We start from the raw sequence: 14355 nt of genomic DNA on the forward strand, positions 1-14355 counted from the left end.
ATTCTAATTTTTATACTTAAAAAAAGCCTAAAATAATTTATACTAGATGCTTTGTTTACTGACTTTTTCTGTGAAGAAATCAGCTAATCCTATATTTTCAAATTACAGAACTTGTGCAGGGTCAATAATATGTGAAAAATATGCCTTAATAAGTTAATAAATGAAATTAAATTTACTTCAACTCATTATATAATTTATAAATTTTCAAAATGTTAAAATAAGATGCACAAAAGCAATCTGAAGGAATAAACATTTTATTTAAGATACTTTTTATACAAAAACAAATATGATTTTGAAGATGGACTATTTTAAACTATATCATACATTAAAAGCTACCAAACCTATTAATAACAAAAAGTTTAAGCACTTTTTCAAAAATACTGCAATTACACGGTTATACACACTTATACCTTTTTCTCTATTTACAATAAACAACTAACAGACAAGTCAGATTCCATTAGATTTTTTTTATAAAACCAGTCTTATAGCAAGAGCAAGTAACTTGTCTGGAGCGTGTGTAGTTTTAAGGAGACAGAGTAAGAGTAAGCATGATTATTGCTGAGTTACTCTTCCTTTCACCACAGTCATCAAGCTTGTTCTCTGGATACCAAGATTAAGGAATTGAAGCAACAATTCATCAAAAAACTCAGAAATATTTAAATGCTTACAATAATATGTAATAAAATATTCTTTTATTGCTCTTTAAAAATATAATAGAAAATTTAAAGTATAAACATTAGTAGACTGATTAGTAAAAAATGAATCCCTGACAATTCAACAATTATCAACTCATGGCAAATCTTTAGTCTATGTAGACACAGCTAAGATACAGACAGATCGATGGATGAAGATAAAGATTAAAAATATGAAGTGAATCCTGAGTTTATACTGGTTCTTCTAATTAAAAATTAGGGCCATTAGGTTTTTACTTAATCTCTTCTTACTTTATATGCTTCCTTGCATATGAAGAATCCTGGTTCTCAAGACACTGGGGGTAACAGAATTAGATGACCCATCACGACTTACTTGTTTTAACCCATATTATATTCACAACAGTCTTAAAATAACACCAAAACTACAACCGTGACATGATTACTAAAAACAGTTAATTACCTTTCCTAGTTCTTTTTATCTTTGGAGTATGGCCTATTAGGAATATACAGTTGAATACTGTTTTAAAGTCACTGGGAATAGTTCCTTCCTAGGTGTTAAGGCTGCCAGCTGGATATACATCCAGGTTCACTTGTTCATTTTAATTTTCAACTTCAATTTTTAGGGGTTGCTTTTTACATTTTTCATTGTTTTTATAGGTAGGTAAAACAGTTACAAAGTCAAATCTATAAAACAAGGATATCAAACAAGAATATCCCTCTCTCCCTAACCTACTCTGTCCTGGTCATTATAAACATTTAAAGAAATGTTTATACTTCCACTTTTAATAATATAAGTAAACATATATGTAACATACAAATATGTTTATACTTATTCTATATTATTTTAATATATGTATATTTAAACTATATATATATTTTATAATTATATGTATATGTACACACACATATGTATTGTTCCTCCTTGTTTAATAAATAGTAACATACACATTTCTCCACATTGCTTAATTTTTTTACAATTAATTAATTAATTTTTTTGGCTGTGTTGGGTCTTCGTTTCTGTGCGAGGGCTATCTCTAGTTGTGGCAAGCGGGGGCCACTCTTCATTGCGGTGCACGGGCCTCTCACTACCGCGGCCTTTCTTGTTGCGGAGCAGAGGCTCCAGACGGGCCTAGCTGCTCCGCGGCATGTGGGATCCTCCCAGACCAGGGCTTGAACCTGTGTCCCCTGCATTAGCAGACAGATTCTCAACCACTGCGCCATCAGGGAAGCCCTGCTTATTTTATTTAATAATAAGTAGTCTTATTGCAGTAATAGTAAGAATGCTCCACAGCAGCATATACAGACGTCCCTCATTCTTTTTTTATAGCTATATGGTTCTTTTATTTCTAAACTCTAACTCTTTGTTACAACAAGATACTATATAGGGTTAGAGTTTGCTTTACTAGCAAATCTGAAAATTGTTTTCTTGTAACAATTAAGCTGAATTAACTTTTGATATAATTGAAGTTGTGTGATCTCCAGTTCTATTCATTCTGTTTCATATTTTATGTTCATATGTTGAATATATATATATACATGACTTTTATACACATAGCTTGTGGCAGATTATATATTCCAAAAATGCCTGGCATCCCACATGTTTTTGTACTATGTGACCTTGCCATTCCCTGAACAAGAGGTGGAGTCTAATCCCCTTCTTGAATTTGGGCTGGTCTTATGACTCAGTTGTAAGCAAGTGAATGTGGTAGAAACGATCATTATGTGACTTTCTAGTTTACATCAGAAGAGTCCATGGAACATTTGCCTGGTTCTTATGGGCTACTTGATCTGGAGGAAGCCAGACACCATGTAAGAAGTCCAACTACTCTCAAAGCACCACTCTTCAGAGGTCATGTGATAGTTCTGAGCCCAAACTTCTAGCTGGTGCCAACAAAGTCCCAAGACAAGGGGAATGAAGCCATTTTGGACCTTCCAAAGCAGCTCATCCATCAGCTGAATCCCATTAAGCGACCTCGGTCTATGCCACAAGAACCATACAAGCCAAAATTCCGGTGGAATTCCTAACATAGTGAATCCATAAAATGATGTTTTAATCCACTGAGCTTTAGGGGTGGTTATGAAGTAATAGCAACTGGAACACAGTTTCACTGTGCAGTCTATTTGTTCATATATATATACACATATATACACACACACACACACACACACACACACACGGACAAGCCTTCCTAAGTTTTTATATATATATATATATATACGCACACACGCACATGCACACTAGATTCCTAAACAAGGGATCATATTATATGAATATATAAAATATTTATATAAAATTTATATTTTAATAAATGTTTATAAAACACTTATAAACATTTATATATACTTAATAAAATATATTTAAATAAAATTTAAATATTTATAAAAGTAAATATATAAATATAAAATTAGGAAGCTTTATTCTGTTGTTCTAATGATAACTCTTGGTTTGGCTTTTGGCCCCCTACTATGAGCAATCCCCCCAGATCTAATTTGAAATATTATCCTTTTATATTAATAACTTCAAAGCAATCAGAAAGTTTATTCTAATTTTTTTTATCCTGTTGCGTTGGGTCTTCGTTGCTGCCTGCGGACTTTCTCTAGTTGCGGCGAGGAGGGGCTACTCTTTGTTGCAGTGCGCGGGTTTCTCATTGCAGTGGCTTCTCTTGTTGCAGAGCATGGGCTCTAGGTGCACGGGCTTCAGTAGTTGCAGCACATGGGCTCAGCAGTTGCGGCATGCAGGCCCTAGAGCACACGGGCTCCAGCAGATGCGGAGCATGGGCTCAGTAGTTGTGGCCTGCAGGCTCTAGAGTGCAGGCTCAGTAGTTGTGGCGCATGGGCTTAGTTGCTCTGCGGTATGTGGGATCCTCCCAGACCAGGGCTTGAACCCATGTCCCCTGCATTGGCAGCTGGATTCTTAACTACTGAACCACCAGGCAAGTCCTTCTATTTTCACATTATCTACAATTCTACCCCCATTTTCTGATAACTGCATTTTTTCCAAACTGTCATAGCATACAGTTTTTTCATATTATACATTCTTTTCCTTATAACTATCTTAATTACTAACACCAGTCTTTATGTCAGCATCTCTTCCATTTTTGATGTCTGAAGTTTGTTCTTTCTCCTCAGGAAGGGTTTATGTGAACAATATCATCCTAATTCTCTGTTGATACATTTGATTGCAGTCTTTATATTTCAAGCCTGTTTGATTCACAGTTTCTTTCTTTGATTCTTAAATATGTTGACTCCATTGTTTCTTTTTTTTTTTTTTTTTGCGGTACGCGGGCCTCTCACTGCTGTGGCCTCTCCCGTTGCGGAGCACAGGCTCCGGACGCGCAGGCCCAGCGGCCATGGCTCACGGGCCCAGCCGCTCCACGGCATGTGGGATCTTCCCGGACCGGGGCACGAACCCGCGTCCCCTGCATCGGCAGGCGGACTCCCAACCACTGCGCCACCAGGGAAGCCCTCCATTGTCTCTTATAAATGATGGAGGATGAAGTTCTGATGACAACCTCATTTTCTTTTCTTTAAAAAACATTTTTTGGGGGCCTGGAATTTCACCAAATTTTTTCTCTTAATTCCAATAATTTTATTAGAATGTTTCTCAGTGATGGTTATTACCTTAGGTACCTGGATTGTCCTTTCGATATGTAGCTTAAATTATTATTTTTAATTTCAGAAAAGTTTTCTTGTTTATATATTTTTATTATTTGTTTTGTTGTACTGTTTTGGTTTTTTCCTATGAGACTATTATATGCATGTTGAATATTCTCTGCCTACTTTCTACATCTGTCACTCTCAAACCCTTTCTTATTCTTTTTTAAAAATTAATATATTTTTAAAGATTGAAGCAATCACAAACTTTTTCCTGAACCATTTGAGAGTAACATGCTACTCTGATGTCACTCTTGAATTCTCAGTGTGTAATGCCTACAAATAAAGATACTTTTTTATACAATCACAAGACCATCAAAATCAAGAAAGCAATGTTAATACATTACTACATCTAATGCTCACATCCCACTGAAGTTTCCCCAATAATGTCCTTAATAGCAAAAGGATCCATTTTGAAATCATGAGTTATATCAGAGCATATAGGCATTAAAATTGTCATATTTTTAAAGTCTCCTCCAGTCAGAGCAGTTTCTCAGTCTCTCCTTGACTTTGTAATCTTGCTACCGTTGAAAATTAGAGGACAATTATTTTGTAGAATGTCTCTTTAGATTTTTCTGATGTTCCCACATTTAGTCCTGCAACTTTGGCAGGAATGTCACAGAAGAGATGTATGTTCTTTTCAATGCATCCTACCAGGTGGTATACATTTCTGATTTGTCCCATTACTGATGCTATAAACTTTCAGCAGTTGATGAAGGTTGTGTCTGCCAGGTTTCTCTACTGCAAAATTACTCTTTTTCCATTTGCAAATAGCAAGTTATTGAAACCATGTACACATCTCCATTCTCATCAAACTTTCAATTAATTCACTTATTTATATTAGTAAAGACCCATGATATCTTAGTTTATTCAGTGGATTACTATCAGGTATTATTATCATCAATCTGATGTTCAAATTGTTCCCAATTTGGCCAGTGGGAACCCTTTCAAATTGGATTATGTGCCCTTTGACATGCCTCCATCATTCCTTGAGCACTTCCTTGCTTTCTGGCATAAAATATTACAGAGTAATCTGTAATATTTCCTTGCCCCACTCCTGGAACAGGCCATTTATCCAAACAGTCTTGGTAATTTAGATGGGGAATAGTATTTAGAAGCTAAGATCTGAGGCTTAGGTGTGCTCATTGCTACTGGGGTGGCATTGAGCCCAGGCCTTCTCAGTGGATAGAGCCAGGGAATTCCATATATATATGTAAAATAGATACACATTTATAACTATATGTTTATATTATGTAAACTGAAAATATGTTCATAAAAATTTCTCCAATTCTAATCTAATAATATATGGTCTATATTTAGTTTTCTCCCTTTCAATATTTATAACTCTCTTCTTCAACACTGAAAATCACAGACAACATTACCCTTAAAATATATATTCCGTTGATCAATCTCTCTGTATGTAACTAGCCTTCTGCTTCTAGTACCATCTACTTTCCAGACTGGGCTCTGACCAGTTCCATGTGTAACCATCTCACTCTGCTCAGGTTCCAACTCCTCACACCAGGACAGCTGCTTGTGTGGAAGCCCTCATCATGGTTAAGTCCTAACGGTTTACCATAGATGTCCCCCACCTTCCCAGCCCTGCAATGCACATAATTACCTTGCTATGCTTCACTTAATGGCTTTAATACAAAATTGATCAGGATGCGGAAGGGAAAGAACTCTTTATTTTTGATTTTTAAAAATTCCTCTTTTTTACCTACTTGCTTTAAATAACTATTATGTGCTCCTTCTAGTTAAACTTAATTTTTGAAAGAAAATTTTTCTTTATTTCTAATAATTTCCTGAGTTCTATTAACTCATTTATGTTGTTCTTCCATATATTCATTTTCCTTTAACTTGTTTTGCAATATTAGGTTATACTTTTCATTTGTTTTGTGGGCATGTCTTTCTGGCATACTTTCATTGTAGAGACATTATTCTGATTCTTATTTTCATTCTTCAAATAGGTTTCCATTGGATTCAATCTTGATCCTTTTCTGTTGTTCATTTTTATGAGAAATTAGTTTTCCTGAACTTTTTAAGGTAAGACTATTGCATCAGGATGGCTTTTCTATCTCCACAGCTCTAAAACTCCCTTTTGCTGTTTCTGTCAAGTGTTCAAAGATATATCTCATATACTGTGAGATCTCCTGGGCTTTCTCTCCCCCACTCATCTGGACCTTCTATATCCTTTGGCTCTATTATCCCTATCCTGCTCAATTTGGATTTTATTCCTAGTAATTGTTCCTTGGTGTGGGGCTTTGAACTAGAAGGGAGCTGTAGCTGGTTAATTGGGTCATGGGGCTCAGACTGCTCCAGCTTCTTCACACCTTATTGCAGATCCCTTGCACTCACATGTAGATTGTGCAAAAACCCTTATAGTTTCAGAGGCAGTTCTCAATAGATCCACCTCGTTTTTTAAATGAGTACAGATTGGCTTTTGGGCTTCTTCTACTGATTCTCCGGGTACAGATGCTGATATCATGGGGTCTTACAGCTGTTGACAGCTTGTTTATACCTGCTTTTATATTGAGGTTCATGGGGATACCTTTTCATCTGGTTTTGCTATCTTAATTTTTTTCTGGGGGTGGGGAGTGGGGAGTTCTGGGCAATTCAGTTTTTTTTTTTTTTTGCAATTCAGTTTTAAATTTATTTTTTTTTTTAGATTTGAATTTTTATTTATTTTTAAAACACCTTTATTGGAGTATAATTGCTTTACAGTGGTGTGTTAGTTTCTGCTGTATAACAAACTGAATCAGCTATACATATACATACGTCCCCATAACTCCTCCCTCTTGCGTCTCCCTCCCACCCTCCCTATCCCACCCATCTAGGTGGATACAAAGCACCAAGCTGATCTGCCCGTGCTATGCAGGCGCTTCCCACCAGTGATCTATTTTACATTTGGTAGTGTATATATGTCCACACCACTCTTTCACTTCATCCCAGCTTACCCTTCCCTCTCCCCATGTCCTCAAATCCATTCTCTATGTCTGCGTCTTTATTCCTGTCCTGCCCCTAGATTCTTTAGAACCTTTTTTTTTATTCCATATATATGTGTTAGCATATGGTATTTTTCTCTTTCTGACTTACTTCACTCTGTATGACAGTCTCTAGGTCCATCCACCTCACTACAAATAACTCAATTTCATTCCTTTTATGGCTGAGTAATATTCCATTGTATATATGTGCCACATCTTTTTTATCCATTCATCTGTCGATGGACACTAAGGTTGCTTCCATGTCCTGGCTATTGTAAATAGAGCAGCAATGAACATTGTGGTACATGACTCTTTTTGAATTATGGTTTTCTCAGGGTATATGCCCAGTAATGGGATTGCTGGGTCATATGGTAGTTCTATTTTTAGTTTTTTAAGGAACCTGCATACTGTTCTCCATAGTGGCTGTATCAATTTACATTCCCACCAACAGCGCAAGAGGGTTCCATTTTCTCCACACCCTCTCCAGCATTTACTGTTTGTAGATTTTTGGATGATGGCCATTCTGACTGGTGTGAGCTGATACCTCATTGTAGTTTTGATTTGCATTTCTCTAATGATTAGTGATGTTGAACATCCTTTCATGTGTTTGTTGGCAATCTTTATGTCTTCTTTGGAGAAATGTTTGTTTAGGTCTGCTGTCCATTTTTGGATTGAGTTGTTTGCTCTTTTTATATTGAGCTGCTTGTAAATTTTGGAGATTAATCCTCTGTCAGTTGCTTCATCTGCAAATATTTTCTCCCATTCTGAGGGTTGTCTTTTCATCTCGTTTATGGTTTCCTTTGCTGTGCAAAAGCTTTTAAGCTTCATTAGGTTCCATTTATTTTTGCTTTTACTTCCATTTCTCTAGGAGGTGGGTCAAAAAGGATCTTGCTGTGATTTACGTCATAGAGTGTTCTTCTGCCTATGTTTTCCTCTAAGAATTGTATAGTGTCTGGCCTTAGATTTAGGTCTTTAATCCATTTTGAGTATATTTTTGTATATGGTGTTAGGGTGTGTTCTAATTTCATTCTTTTACATGTAGCTGTCCAGTTTTTCCAGCACTGGGAAAGAGGCTGTCTTTTCTCTACTGTATATTTTTGCCTCCTATATCAAAGACAAGGTGACCATATATGTGTGGGTTTATCTCTGGGCTTTCTATCCTGTTCCATTGATCTATCTTTCTGTTTTTGTGCCAGTACCATACTGTCTTGATTACTGTAGATTTTTAGTGTAGTCTGAAGTCAGGGAGCCTGATTCCCCCAACTCTGTTTTTCTTTCTCAAGATTGCTTTGGCTATTTGGGGTCTTTTGTGTTTCCAATACAAATTATGAAATGTTTTGTTCTAGTTCTGTGAAAAATGCCATTGGTAGTTTGATAGGGATTGCACTGAATCTGTAGATCATTTTGGGTAGTACAGCCATTTTCACAATGTTCATTCTTCTAATTCAAGAAATTGGTATATCTCTCCATCTGTTTGTATCATCTTTAATTTCCTTCATCAGTGTCTTATAGTTTTCTGCATACAGGTCTTTTGTCTCCTTAGGTAGGCTTATTCCTAGGCATTTTATTCTTTTTGTTACAGTGGTAAATGGGAGTGTACCTTTAACTTCTCTTTCAGATTTTTCATTGTTAGTGTATAGGAATGCAAGAGATTTCTATGCATTAATTTTGTATCCTGCTACTTTACCAAATTCAATGATTAGCTCTAGTAGTTTTCTGGTGGCATCTTTAGGATTCTCTATGTATAGTATCATGTCATCTGCACAGTGACAGTTTTACTTTTTCTTTTCCAATTTGGATTCCTTTTCTTTTTCTTCTGATTGCTGTGGCTAAAACTTCCAAAACTATGTTGAATAATAGTGGTTAAAGTGGGCAACCTTGTCTTGTTCCTGATCTTAGTGGAAATGCTTTCAGTTTTTCACCACTGAGAACAATGCTGGCTGTGGTTTTGTCATACATGGCCTTCATTACGTTGAGGTAAGTTCCTTCTATGCCTACTTTCTGGAGGGTTTTTATTATAAATGGGTGTTGAATATTGTCAAAAGCTTTTTCTGCATCTATTGACAGGATCATATGAGTTTTCTCCTTCAATTTGTTAATACGGTTTATCACATTGATTGATTTGCATATATTGAAGAATCCTTGCATTCCTGGGATAAACCCCACTTGATCATGGTGTATGATCCTTTTAATGTGCTGTTGGATTCTGTGTGCTAGTATTTTGTTGAGGATTTTTGCATCTATGTTCATCAGTGATATTGGCCTGTAGTTTTCTTTCTTTGTGACATCTTTGTCTGGTTTTGGCATCAGGGTGATGGTGGCCTCGTAGAATGAGTTTGGGAGTGTTCCTCCCTCTGCTATATTTTGGAACAGTTTGAGAAGGATAGGTGTTAGCTCTTCTCTAAATGTTTGATAGAATTTGCCTGTGAAGCCATCTGGTCCTGGGCTTTTGTTTGTTGGAAGATTTTTAATCACAGTTTCAATTTCAGTGCTTGTGATTGGTCTGTTTATATTTTCTATTTCTTCCTCGTTCAGTCTTGGAAGGTTGTGCTTTTCTAAGAATTTGTCCATTTCTTCCAGGTTGGCCATTTTATTGGCATATAGTTGCTTGTAGTAATCGCTCATGATCCTTTGTATTTCTGCAGTGTCAGTACTTTTCCTTTTTCATTTCTAATTCTATTGATTTGAGTCTCCTCCCTTGTTTTCTTGATGAGTGTGGCTAATGGTTTATCAGTTTTGTTTATCTTCTCAAAGAACCAGCTTTTAGTTTTACTGATCTTTGCTATTGTTTCCTTCATTTCTTTTTCATTTATTTCTAATCTGATCTTTATTATTTCCTTCCTCCTGCTAACTTTGGGGTTATTTTGTTCTTCTTTCTCTAATTGCTTTAGGTGTAAGAGTAGGTTGTGTATTTGAGATGTTTTTTGTTTCTTGAGGTAGGATTGTATTGCTATAAACTTCCCTCTTGGAAATGCTTTTGCTGCATCCAATAGGTTTTGGGTCATCGTGTTTTCATTGTCATTTGTTTCTAGGTATTTTTTTATTTCCTCTTTGATTTCTTCAGTGATCTCTTGCTTATTTAGTAGTGTATTGTTTAGCCTCCACATGTTTGTAATTTTTACAGATTTTTTCCTGTAATTGACATCTAGTCTCATAGTGTTGTGGTTGGAAAAGATACTTGATACGATTTCAATTTTCTTAAATTTATCAAGGCTTGTTTTTGACCCAAGATATTATCTATCCTGGAGAATGTTCCATGAGCACTTGAGAAAAATGTGTATTGTTGTTTTTGGATGGAATGCCCTATAAGTATCAATTAAGTCCATATTGTTTAATGTATCATTTAAAGCTTGTGTTTCCTTATTTATTTTCATTTTGGATGATCTGTCCATTGGTGAAAATGGGGTGTTAAAGTCCCCTACTATGACCGTGTTACTGTCGATTTCCCCTTTTATGGGCATTAGCATTTGCCTTACGTATTGAGGTGCTCCTATGCTGGGTGCATAAATATTTAGAATTATTATATCTTTTTCTTGGATTGATCCCTTCATCATTATGTAGTGTCCTTCTTTGTCTCTTGTAATAGTCTTCATTTTAAAGTCTATTTTGTCTGATATGAGAATTACTACTCCAGCTTTCTTTTGATTTCCGTTTGCATGGAATATCTTTTTCTATCCCCTCACTTTCAGTCTGAATGTGTCCCTAGGTCTGAAGTGGGTTTCTCGTAGACACTATATATACGGGTCTTGTTTTTGTATCCATTCAGCCTTTTGGTTGGAGCATTTAATCCATTTACGTTTAAGGTAGTTATCAATATGTATGTTCTTAATTGCCATTTACTTAATTGTTTTGGGTTTATTATTGTAGGTCTTTTCCTTCTCTTGTGTTTCTTGCCTAGAGAAGTTCCTTTAGCATTTGTTGTAAAGCTGGTTTGGTGGTGCTGAATTCTCTTAGCTTTTGCTTGTCTGTAAAGGTTTTAATTTCTCCATCAAATCTGAATGAGATCCTTGTTGGATACAGTAATCTTGGTTGTAGGTTTTTCCCTTTCATCACTTTAAATATGTCCTGCCACTCACTTCTGGCTTGCAGTTTCTGCTAAAAGATCAGTTATTAACCTTATGGGATTCCCTTGTATGTTATTTGTCACTTTTCCCTTGCTGCTTTTAATATTTTTTCGTTGTATTTAATTTTTGATAGTTTGATTAATATGTGTCTTGGCATATTTCTCCTTGGATTTATCCTGTATGGGACTCTCTGTGTTTCCTGGCCTTGACTATTTCCTTTCCCATATCAGGGAAGTTTTCAACTATAATCTCTTCAAATATTTTCTCAGTCCCTTTCTCTTTCTCTTCTTTTTCTGGGACCCCTATAATTCGAATGTTGGTGTGTTTAATGTTGTCCCAGAGGTTTCTGAGACTGTCCTCCATTCTTTTCATTCTTCTTTATTCTGCTCTGTGGTAGTTATTTCCACTATTTTATCTTCCAGGTCATCTATCCGTTCTTCTGCCTCAGTTATTCTGCTATTGATTCCTTCTGGAGAATTTTTAACTTCATTTACTGTGCTATTCATCATTGTTTGTTTGCTCTTTAGTTCTTCTAGGTCCTTGTTAAATGTTTCTTGTATTTTCTCCATTCTATTTTCAAGATTTTGGATCATCTTTACTATCATTACTCTGAATTCTTTCTCAGGTAGACTGCCTATTTCCTCTTCATTTGTTAGGTCTGGTGGGTTTTTACCTTGCTCCTTCATCTGCTGTGTGTTTCTCTGTCTTCTCATTTTGCTTATCTTACTGTGTTTGAGGTCTCCTTTTCACAGGCTGCAGGTTGTAGTTCCCGTTGTTTTTGGTGTCTGCCCCCAGTGGCTAAGGTTGGTTCAGTTGTGTAAGCCTTCTGGTGGAGGGGACTGGTGCCTGTCCTCTGGTGGATGAGGCTGGATCTTATCTTTCTGGTGGGCAGGACCATGTCCGGTGGTGTGTTTTGGGGTGTCTGTGACCTTATTATGATTTTAGGCAGCCTCTCTGCTAACGGGTGGGGTTGTGTTCCTGTCTTGCTAGTTGTTTGGCATAGGGTGTCCAGCACTGTAGCTTGCTGGGTGTTGAATGGAGCTGGGTTTTGGCATTGAGATGGAGATCTCTGGGAGAGCTTTTGCCATGTGATATTATGTGGAGCTGGGAGGTCTCTGGTCAGAGCCACAGGCCTGACACCCAGCCGGAGCACCAAGACCCTGTCAGCCACACGGCTGCTAGTGCTGGAGGGTCTCCTGCAGAGGCAGGGGTTGGCTGTGTTTCACCGCGGGGACAAGAACACTGGCAGAAGTTCTGGGAAGTACTCCTTGGCAAGAGCCCTCTCAGAGTCCACCATTAGCCCTATCAAAGAGCCTAATTTTATTTTTAATAATGACCATGTTGGGACTTCCCTGGTGGCGCAGTGGTTAAGAATGCGCCTGCCAATGCAGAGGACACAGGTTCGAGCCCTGGTCCAGGAAGATCCCACATGCCACGGAACAACTAAGCCAGTGCACCACAACTACTGAACCTGTGCTCTAGAGCCCAAAAGCCACAACTACTGAGCCCGCGTGCCACAGCTACTGAAGCCCGCACCCTAGAGCCCATGCTCTGCAACAAGAGAAGCCAGGGCAATGAGAAGCCCACGCACTGCAATAGTAGCCCCCACTTGCCGCAACTAGAGGAAGCCTGCGCACAGCAACGAAGACACAACACAGCCAAAAATAAATAAATAAATTTATATATAAAAAAATAATGACCATGTTTAACAGCTAGTTTGCAAAATTCCTGAAAGTTTAACTGACCCTTGTAAGCCAGTACATCACTGCACTTATTCAAGTAACTTCTGTGATTCTTTAGTTCTCTGAGTTCCCAGTTTCCCTTCACTTTTTGTTTGATAATTCCTTACTGCCTTAGCAGCACTTTGATGCTTTTAATAAGACGTTCATTACATTTCACGTAACATTATTAGTTGTTTTCAGCCATTTTGCCAACTGAATTAACCAAAGTCCTACTGATAGAAAATATTCTACGTTTTAGAAATTTAAAAACTTTCTGTAAAAAGATCACATTACCTTATTTTATAGTGAGGCAAAAAATGTTCTTTCCTAAGAACTAAGTTACTACAAAGCAGTTACAGTCTCAGTCAACATTTAAGATATTGGAGACCTAAACTCAATTCCTGATAATTTCTTAAATACGTGCCTTTCTTATTTTGTTCACTCTGTTCAGATTTTCATATTTACGGTCTTTACTTACTATTAATAATTCCTCATAACCATCGGTCCGTCTGTTCCAAAGATACTTCAATACTTTCCTCAAAGTTACTTTTCCTTTAAGCCTTCCATTTCATTCACCTAGCTAAGATTCTCATCTTTTCCTTTTGTTTCAATCAATTCATACTTTCAGCTCTAACAATTTCCACCTTACACCCATCCTGTGTACCCTTTCTTATATTTTATTTTGGAGGAAGTCTCATTTCTTTTTTTCTGCTAAGTCATTTGCACCCCTCTTCTAGAAATTACACCACAACTCATTTCAGGAAAGCTACCATTGGAGAGAGCTAAAATGTTACCTAAGAGATAATCTCCACTAAGCATTTCAGAAATTCCTGAACCAAACTAAATTTCCTGTCATGAAATATATTAGGGAGTCTCTGAACTACTGGCTGTAAGTTAAATAATATGTGTATGGTTATAAGAGTAGAGAAAATGTTTAATAGTGAACTTTCTGCATTTTATTCCGTTTTCAACTTCTCATCTTAGTTTGCACCTCCACACTTCAAGTGAAAAGATGGAGGAAAGCAGGGGGCAGAAGAGTGGGGAGAAATTTTACCTCCCCCAATTTCTTTGAAACTCGCAATCCCAACTATGAAGAATAAAACTCATTTATACTCTATAATGAAATATATTAATTAAATACACAGTTAACATCTGAGAGCAACAAGTATCAGAGAATGGATATTATGACTGGTCTAGAAGAGAAAAATGGAAAGTTTCTGAGTAAGAAGTCAGGCTGGTTGTTTTAAGTAGTTAGGAAAGGGTAGAAAGGTATAGGAAG

General features: G+C 36.8%; 1 protein-coding gene across 11 annotated transcripts in view; it reads right to left on the minus strand.

Annotated features, from left to right (window-relative positions):
- The window catches only part of DLG1 (discs large MAGUK scaffold protein 1), a 287859-nt gene that overhangs the window by 52533 nt on the left and 220971 nt on the right, over positions 1-14355 (minus strand). The gene's annotated exons all lie outside the window — the stretch shown is intronic.

Source organism: Leucopleurus acutus (assembly GCF_964270905.1).
Source record: "Leucopleurus acutus genome assembly, chromosome: 5".
Classification (NCBI taxonomy): Eukaryota; Metazoa; Chordata; class Mammalia; order Artiodactyla; family Delphinidae; genus Leucopleurus; species Leucopleurus acutus.